Genomic DNA, 10340 nt, shown 5'->3' on the forward strand with positions numbered 1-10340 from the left:
TAAAAGAAGATTCAAAAGAGGAGATCAAAGAACCATGGGCTGCACTTGATAAAGATAAGACATCAGAAGCAGAGATAAAGAAAGATCCCTCATGGTTACCATTAAATCCTCCATGTACTCAAGAGAAAGATCAGCAAAAAGAGGAAGATGAGAAAGTCATGATAGAAGGTGACATGAAGAATGATCCAGATCAGCAAAAGAACCAAGGATATCAAAGCTATATTGAGATATGGTTTCAGAAGGTCACTCAGTTGCAGCAGTACTCTCTTCCTCAGCTATGTTTTGTACTTTCAAAGTCAGATCATTTTGTCTCTGAAACTTGGATAGTTGTCAAAGTATGCATTCCGAGCCTTCACATCATCTTGTCGCTAATCTCGATGTGCACATGGCTCCATTGGAAGTATTCTTATACTTGAAAATGATTTTGTTTTTTTCAAGTAGGGTAGGGTAGAAAAAAAAGAAAAAGAGAAAAAAGAAAAAGAAAAAAATAAAAAAAGAGGAAAATAGAAATCTAAGGTGAAAACCTCCTCGGAGGCGCCTTAGATTGGCTCATCGATTGAAAACCTCCATGAGGCGGTCAATGGGTTGGAAAAAAAAGAGAAAAGAGAAAAAGATCTTTGGGTGAAAACCTCCCTTGGAGGCGCCCAAGGCAGCAATTAGGGTGAAAACCTCCATGAGGCGCCCTAGTTGTTTTCCAAAAAAAAAGTGAAAAAAGAAAAAGAAAAATAAAGTTAATCTCCATTTCATGTTGCAGCAATGACATTGCAGGTTAAAGAAGGACGTTTCATGACAGGAGGAGCACTCAAATCAAGGTCAAAGGATCTTTCTTGCCTTCTACAGGAAGCTCTGTATTTCTACAGGAAACATCCTGTAGAACCTTTGGACGAGCCAAATCCAATTTCAAAAGTGAATTTAATGGTGGGAATCTATTGATTAGGCCTACAAGCACTTGTGTGTCCATCCCTTGCCTTCATCCATCATTTTTTTCGCCTCCTTGTGCTTCTCATTGTGCTTCTACAGGAACTTCCTGTAGAAATTGTGGGAAACTAGGCATGCATTTCAAAAAGTGGTTTGGCAAGCATGGTAGCTTCCTCAAAGGTTCAGAAGTCCTCATGAAATCTTCCCACTCCTCCTCCATCATCTCCATACCTGCATCACAGCCAAAATTCATTTTGTCATACCATGCAAACACATGCAAAATGCCTTGAAGCCAAAAACACATAGAGCAGAATTTGTTTTTGCCATAACTTGAGAACCATGCATCCATTTAAAAAACCGTTTTATGGGGAATTGTACAAGGTCGATGACAACATGCCTGAGAAGTTTCATGCAATTCCGGTGCATGGTTTCCAAGAAATCAGCCTCCATCACCATCAGCCATTTTTGCATTTTCTCCATAATCGTGCATCCGTTTCAAAACCTGTTTCATGGGGAGATGCACGTGGGTGATAGTAGCCTACCCAAGCAGTTTCAGCCAATTCCGATGCACGGTTTCTGAGAAATCGAGCTCTGAAATCTTCAGCCATTTTCCAATTTTCTCGAAATCCGTGCATCCATTGATCACGAATTTTCTATGGGAGATGCATCATGATGGTAGGAACATGCCCACTGAGTTTCAGCTCAATCCGATTTGCCATTTGGGAGAAATGGCAAAAAGAAGTTCTGGTCCTGAGAAAATTCAATGGCAGCAGCTTGAACGGGCAGAGTTGAACGTGGAAACGATTGTCTGGAGCTTGGATCCATCCAGAAGACACCTGCACAGAAAAAACAGCCATGAATCATCAATCAAGCCACCATGCAACCACATCAACACATGCATGCAGCAAAGCTTCACAGCGGCCAACTGACTTTCAGGTACGTGACAAAACCGATTCCTCTATTTGCATGAATCTAATCTGAACATTGCATGAATGAATGAGATGGTTAGGATTGAAAAAATCGGTGGCCAGCTAACTAGCCACCCACATCTAGTTCAACAGCACTTGGTGGGTGAATGAGACACGTGCGCTCAGCCATGCACGTGAAGGAAAAAATGGACAGTGTTGGTTGTTTAAACTCCAATGCAACGGGTGGATGAGATCACAGGCAGAGAACACACAGTCAACAACTGCAGTTCATGATGGAACAACAATTGCATGGGCTAGCACACGTATGTGCCACCTCACCCCAAAAATCACGCGTGTAATCTGAGCGCTCAGCTGAAATTCAAAGGCTGTTGTTCATCTGCACTTGCCACATCGTCAACTGAAGTCTGCACAATCTATTAACTTGTCATCCTCCACCAAGTTTTCTCGGCCACATTTTTAACCCACCTATGCAATCACGTTCTACAGGAAACGGGTGGGTCTTCTACAGGAAGTATGACATAGCGTTTTGGAACAAAGAAACCTGAGCTTTCCCTCATCAGATTTGGAGTTCCGAGAAGGGTAGGCTCGGAAGCACTCTTCCACGCATGATATATATTTTGAAAGGTGGTGAATTGACTATCTGGAGCAAGAGAATTAGAGACCAGTTTGCCTGTAAGTCAAAAATAGCAGTGTGATTGTGTGTTGCATGGAATTTCTCAGTTTTTTTGCATCTCTCCACGTTTCTGGTCTAAAATTCTCTTATAAAGAAGGCATATGCAGCTGTGAGAGCCAGCCTATGGATGTAACTTTTAAAATTTTCATATCTGAATTTGCCCTGAGAAGAAACTTGGTCTCTGTCCTCTCTCTGTAGAAGAAAACTCTTCCTCTCATAACCAGATAGCTGAAGAATTCTTAATGTCCTTCAGATCTCTTTCTGCCAAAGAAAAAAGAAGAGAATAGAAGAAAAAAATGTGGTTAGGGTCTTTTGCATGCATGAACATAATTGTTAAAACAGAGTAAGGTATCATATCAGAATTTTATGCAAATGATCCAGGATTGTAAAGGGATTATGTCACAGATCCAAGCTAGTTTGGAGATGTCTAAATCGAGAACAGGAGAAGGAAAATATGGTGCATTTCCTGCGTCCCAGACTATTACAACAGCTCTCATTATTGCAGCTTGGTACTCTTCCAATATTGGTGTGCTATTGCTTAACAAATGCCTACTTAGTTTTTTGGATGCAGATACCCAATATTCCTCACAATGTTGCACATGTGTGCCTGTTCATTTTATGGTTTTCTGGCAATTTCATGGTTAGAGATTGTACCAATGCAGTTCATCATCTTCAGGAGACAGTTTCTTGAGATATTGGCACTGAGCTTCATTTCCTCCTTCTCGGTTGTTTGTGGCAATATTTCTCTACGCTATTTGCCAGTCTCCTTCAATCAAGCTATTGGGGCAACAACTCCCTTCTTCACAGCAATATTTTGCATTTATAAAAACATGTAAGAGGGAGTCTTTTGTGGTTTATATGGCCTTGGTGCCTGTGGTATTTGGCATTGTTATTGCAAGCAACAGTGAGCCATTATTCCACCTTTTTGGCTTTTTGGTTTGCCTAGGATCAACGGCTGCCAGAGCATTGAAATCAGTTGTTCAGGGGCTCCTGCTTACCTCTGAGGCAGAGAAGCTTCACTCTATGAATTTGCTCATGTGCATGGCACCAATTGCTGCGCTGTTATTGCTTCCTATTACTCTTTTTGTGGAAGGTAATGTAGTAGCAATTGCTATTAAAAAAAAAAAGCCATAGAAAACACCTTTATCATATTCCTGTTGCTTGGAAACATGACCATGGCTTATTTTGTGAATTTAACCAACTTCCTTGTTACAAAACATACGAGTCCCCTCACGTTGCAGGTTTTAGGAAATGCCAAGGCCACCATTTCTTCCATATGATTGCATGTACTTGCACACTCATAACAAGGCTGAGAATTCAACAGGAAAAGCAGCAGGCCATGAGGGAGAAGAGCAGAAAGGAGGAGAAGATGAAGGCTGCCACAGCACAGTTCAAGGAGAAGGCACCCCCAACCAAGCAAATCAGAGAAAATTGGTTCTACAGGAAGTTAGCAGACTGTTTCTACAGGAAGACAGAGACTGTTTCTACAGGAAGCCAGCGAACAGTTTCTACAGGAAAGTCTGAAAAGCGGGAAGCCAAAGGAGAAATCGGCCGAAATGCTAGCCAAGGAAGTCACCAAGGCCATCAAAGACAAGGGGAGAGATTTGGTTGCTCAGAGGATGAGCAACACTTTCAGTAGGGGGGTGATGATGAGCCCCAACAATGTACAATTATTTGGGCTCATTCAACTTCCTAATTTGACTTAATCCACCATTCTCATTTGTTTATTGCATGTTTTTTATTATTTTTATGTTAATAGAGTGAATTTGGTTAGTCATTATGCCAACAAGTCTAATGGGTGCTTTGTGTAGCCTTGTTGGTCAACTTGGAGACAAATTTGAAGGTCTTAATGAGCACTTGGCAGCCAAATTCGTGGGAGAACAAGCTAGAGGATTTGTAGGAAGGTGTCCCCCTCATTTATGGGCCCTTACCTCGAATTCTCCACCATCAGCTCGGAGTTCAAAGGCCACCGAATCAATCAGCTCATGGGCAGCCAAGCAAGTCAAGTTGGACTGTTGTTAACTACAAGTCTTGGGCAGCCAAGTCCCTAACTTTTAGGAGGACTGTTGGGTCCTCAAAATTGTATAAATAAGAAGGCTTGGGGCCTCATTTTGGTTAGCTAGTGGGTAGTCATTTTGTGTAGCTAGTTAGTCATTTTTGGGGTTAGCTAGTTGGTAGTCATTTTTGTAGCTAGTTAGTCATTTTGTTTTAGCCATTAGTTAGCTAGCTTGTAGTTCGATTTTTAGGCCATGGATTAGCTTTGCTTTCAGCTCATTCTCAAGCTCTCCTTATGGACAGTTTTGATGTACTTTTCATTTCTTGATTAATAAAGATGGATCCAGCTTTGCACCAGCTCTAAATCTTTCATGGGAGGCTGTAGCTCTTGGGTTTGGGCCCATCTCAAGCGCCCAGTACCTCCTTTGTTTATCTTTATGTGTTTTGCTGCGTTCTTGAAATAAAATCTGCTATCTAGATTTAGATCTTTCTTTGTTATTTAGATTTCTTTTGATGGTTCAAGTAGCTTTTCATGTTTATAATAGATCGGTAGGAGTTTGTTATGCATTTAGATCTTTTGGCATGTTCTTGCTCACGTGATGTATATGGTTCTCTTTCCAAACAAAGTTGTTGTTTATTCATTTCATTGACAGTTGGATTGAGTTAGCTAGGACTTGGTTTGTTTGCAAGAATTCCTTGATTTGTTTGAATGAGCATTTTGCAGGGCATCTCTATCACCTTCATCACCTCCTCATTCATTTGAGCCTCGTTCAGATCAGCTCCTCCATCACCAAGTCTGTTCCCTCATCTCCCATCTGCTCTTTTTCCACGTTACCTTACCTTCTTCTCCATTGTTGCCTCAACTACCTTAAAGCCAAATCAGCCTTCCACATATCATCTCATCACTCCATCCATCAGTTCCTAGGTCACTTCAGACCCCCATCCTACCTCCATAACCATCCATGCATCTTCCATCAACCATCCATCCTCAAAAATCCAATTCGTAAACATCCTGTAGAAGAATTACAGAACATCCTGTAGAAGACTTACAGGACTATCCTGTAGAAACCCCTGCAGACTTCCTGTAGAAGTTCATAAACACAGTTGCATGTCATCCAAACTTTGTGAAACTCTCAGAGAGAATGTCAGGTATCCCTTAGACAATCTCTGTACCATCCCAACCTTTCCCAAAGCATTTCATCCCTTGATCCATCCCTGCACAGTGGAAAACTAGTTAGAAGCACATGCATGATAATTCCAACAACTTAATCAAAAATACAAAAAGATGTTTTCTTCAGATAGTGATAACTTAGACACATGCATTTTACCTTCCTAGAAGTAATGGCATCTCTTCTCATAGTTTTCATTCTCATTTTTGCATCAGTAGGACTAGTTGGTAGAATTAGGGTTTGCTAGGGTTTGCATTTCTTTTTGGCTTTCAGTTTCTTTCCGCAAGTAGATTAGCTTCCTTTGAGTTAGCTTTCGTCCATCACTCATAAAGCTTCTTCTGAGAGCATATAGAAGTTGGCTTGAGCCCTAGCGGACTTGTGCCAGCTGACCAAGTGACAGCTGCGACAAGAGCTAGTACTTGTGCATACAGCACCGTCGCTTCCAAGTTTATACGAACTACCGGGTTGATAAAATTAGAGATAGGGAGCTCCAGGAGTTGTAGCATTATTGCTACAATACTGGAGCCCACCACGGGGTAGACTGCAACAGGTGCAAATGCTAGAACCGTCGGGGGTAAGAAACACTGTCAGCCGACACCGTCAGGAAGTGAGGTCACATGCGCTGACCGTTAGCCGGAACCGTCAGATATCAACGTTGGGTGGCAGCATGCGGTTAGACTATGACTGGTGACAAAATCTTGAAATTGGTGGATCTAGTTCCCTTAGATCTCCACATACACTTGAGTTCCTGTTGTGGTAAAAACACAACCCCTTCATTATTCACTTAATTCTCATTATGGGGATCCTTTGATTGAATCTTGGTAATGTTTCTTTCTAATTTTTTGAGTTTGGATTGCTTCAATGAGTTTGATCTGTTTTTGTATTCCTATCAAAACTCAATTGATCTCATTTGGTTGTTTGGTTTGAAAAAGGCGCCTCATTGAATGTTGGATATTTTTCACTACCTTGGCCTATTAAAATGTACAAATTGTACATTACTTTTCTTTCATAAATTTATTTATTTGTAGATAATTAATTTTCAATTGTAAATATTTTATTTAATTCATTCCATATCCCCCGAGACCAAGACCAACTCTTATATTACAAAGTGGATTTTATATTATGAATTGACTTGTTGATAAAAGCGGAGAAAGACCTAATGGAAAGAATGCATATATCGAATCTAATATCATATTTTTGAGTCATAGGGACTTTGACATCAGAAGAATCCTTTTGAGAATTCCCAGTATCAAAGTCCAAACTATATTACGAAGAGGCTAAACAAAACATTATCCAAAGTTTCGAACCCATTTAATAAAGTGGTTGTAATTATTTTCATTACACATATCAGAATACATGGATATTTTAATATTAAAGATCTCTTATAAAGACCCCTTTAACATGAAATCTTTGGTTCATAAAACAAAAGTCTTCGACATATCTTTACACCCACATTCCAGTCCCGCATATTAGAGGCAATGCATATCAAAGATTTCCTTTCAAGACACATTTAAACAAAATCTGATATGGTACTCCATCGATATTCCCATAGAGATATAACCTCTGATCTCTGACCTCTGATACAACACTCCCTCTGATATCTGATCTCCCATAATCATATCCCTCTCACTTCCGACTTCTGATATTCCACTCACATCCGATATCTAGACCTGATACATTATTTAAAATGAGTTCAATAAGATATCGCGTCTCCGTATCACAGCCTCCCAATATCAGTGTTTTTCGTTTGTGCCCATTGTTAAAATTTCCGATATCCATTTCTCCTATAACACTCAGCTCTTGTCACTTGTCACTTCTAGGGGCCGTTATCATATTAATTGAAAAAGATGCTTGATTTTTCTGATTGTTTTGGGCATAATTAGAGTTTGTTTACAAAGTTTGTTTTACGCCATGGCTAATTCTATTTTCTATTTTAACAGAGATTTCTGATCAACGCCAGTATTGAAACAAATCTAGTATATCACCAAAGAAATTCCTACAGATGGTAAAGGAATATTATAATAGAAGAAATTTGTTGAAGTGGTTGTTCCTCGCATGTAATTTCACCTATTGTTTAGAAACAAGTGGGAGAAAAGTGTTATGAAACCAGCTCAAGAAAATATAGAAAAGATAGATCAACACCTTAGAATTCAGCCTCTTCAAGGGGGCAACCTCCTTTACATTACATAAATGAACAATTCTTGGATGATACAAATGAAAAGACCTCCTTTCTATATATAGGAGTCTAAGGGGTTATAACATAATCAGAGCTGACATAACAATAATAATGTAAGGGCACAATAATAAAAATAGTGGGCTTCTATGGGGCACAATAGTAACAATATGGGCACTACATGGGTACATCAATATAATAAGTGGGTTATACTAATAAGAATAAGGGGTTACACTAGTAGTATAGGGGCCTAACATGCCCCTCTCCTTCAAAAAGCGTTGTCCTCAACGCTTGAGTAGTTCTTGATGCTTCTGTATAAAATTCTTGTCCTCCCATGTGGAATATTCAATGGGTAAGTTCTTCCACTTGATGAGATACTCTGAAATTGATCGATTTTGTAGCTATCGGGTTCTTGTTTCTGTGACTGCTCCAGGTTCCAATATGATTTTTCCTTCCTCTTCAATTTCTGGCAATATTGCTTGAATTGGGATCTTTTGCAACTTTTGAATAAGTGGCCATACTTCTTCGTCCTTCTTCCATTCATCCCTTGCTTCATTTATCCAATTTGGTTGGATAATATAAATAGCACAAAACAATGCTTCCACATCCTCATCCTTGAAGAGTCTTCCCATTCAGTAAGGTCACCATTTTTTAAGTGCATGTAGTATTGCCAACATTTCCTTCTCATAAATAGCTTGCTTGAGATGTAGCAGTAAAAATACCCAATCACCTACATCAAAACATTTTTCACTATGATGTTTATCTACCTGTTGTTTCGTTTGATTTTGCACCGAAGTGGCATTATCCTTTAAAAGTTGGAGAACTTGTTGTTGATGCTTGATGTGATCTTTCTCTGCTTGAACCTTTTTCTTTTTGATATGTCCTTCTATCTTTTGAGGAGTGGTAATTTCTTCCAGTCCTTTACAAGATATGGTCGAATTCATTTCTCGATGCTCGATGTGATCTTTCACTTCTTGAACATTTTTCTTTTTCATGTGTCCTTCTATCTAGATAGTTTGAGGAGTGGTAATTTCGTCCATTGAATTACAAGATATGGTTGGATTCATTTCTGCTTTCTCGATGTGATATTTCACTTCTTGCACTTTTTTCTTCTTGATATGTCCTTCTATCTTGAGAGTTTGAGGAGTGATAATTCTTGTCAATGCTTTACAAGATATGGTCTGATTCATTTCTTCTTTCTCTGGGGTGGTGTCCTGGCGTATATCCTCTTCTTTTGATGTTTCTTGATCCTTTTCTTCCTCCTCTTCATATTCTATGTAAAATAATTTCTTCTCAGCACACCTATGACCTTTAGTGCATTTGCTATCACAATTGTAACAAAGCCCTTTTTCTCTTTTTTCTTCCAATTGTTGTGGTGTAACCCTTGTAGGTTGTGGAAGGCTAGGATAAACAACACTTCCATCTTTATAGTTGTGAGGGGTATGCTTCCTGGTTTCCATAATTTTGCTTTCCATTATGTCACAAAGCTCTTTTACTCTTTCCAATTGTTGTGGTGTTGCTCTAAAGAAGGTGTTGCTCTTTGTATCCTCATAATGTGCTATCATTTCCTCCGTGAAAATTGACCACGTAACAAGTTTTTTACGAGAACAAAGCCCTTCATACCATAAAAATTGATCTGGTTCTAAATATGAAGATGCAATACATACCTTTTGTAACAGTTATACACCATGTAGATCAAAATATTGCTCCATCTGAAGTATCCAATTCACCAGATCCTTGCCATCAAACTTCCTCATCTTGCTTTTTCTTGATTTTAGGAGCTCGACCTTGAAACGACTGTAACTCTGTACTTTCAGATCTTTAAGTTCTGAAATTGTGAACTATAGTAGCCCTTTGTATCCTCTTTCTAATGCCACCAGTCTGATCCAAATTGGATTCTCTAAGAAAGCGTTATGCACAATCTCCCAAGATGACCTGATTATAGACCTTTCCAGAAGAGCGAAATTGTATGAAGTGCCACGTGTCACTATTTTAACCTTTGGATCTGAAAAATGCATAAAGGAAACTACAGTCCATCCTCTTTCTTTACCTTCTTACGAAATGTCAATCGGATCCCCAGAGAGAAAGTTATGATGATTTTCCCCAGGTCACCTGTTTTGAATGTAATTCAGGAGTCTGCAAAAAGACCAACTTCCTCAGATCATATATCCGCAAATATCGTGTGAAAAGATCTGAAATTCGGACCCAAGGTTCAGCACGATTTCTTCTCAAATGGGTTTTTTTTTGCGACTTCTGAAACGTCATAGAATAAAAGTTATATGGAAAATGCCACAATGACCTGTTTGGAGCAGCGAAACCCTGGAATCCAAAGCTCTGATACCAAATGTTATGAAAGCAGCTCAAGAAAAGATAGATCAACACCTTAGAATTCAGCCTCTTCGAGGGGGCAACCTCCTTTACATTACATAAATGAACAATTCTTGGATGATACAAATGAAAAGACCTCCTTTCTATATATAGGA

The 10340-nt window shown here is 39.3% G+C and overlaps 1 pseudogene; it reads left to right on the forward strand.

Annotated features, from left to right (window-relative positions):
• The first annotated feature begins 2916 nt into the window (after positions 1 to 2916).
• On the forward strand, positions 2917 to 3800 carry LOC149154252 (putative sugar phosphate/phosphate translocator At1g12500 pseudogene; annotated as a pseudogene).
• The last annotated feature ends 6540 nt before the right edge of the window (positions 3801 to 10340 follow it).

The sequence above is a fragment of the Pinus tabuliformis genome, chromosome 9, assembly GCF_031772625.1.
Source record: "Pinus tabuliformis cultivar Carrire ecotype Pingquan chromosome 9, CPIR1, whole genome shotgun sequence".
Taxonomy (NCBI): domain Eukaryota; kingdom Viridiplantae; phylum Streptophyta; class Pinopsida; order Pinales; family Pinaceae; genus Pinus; species Pinus tabuliformis.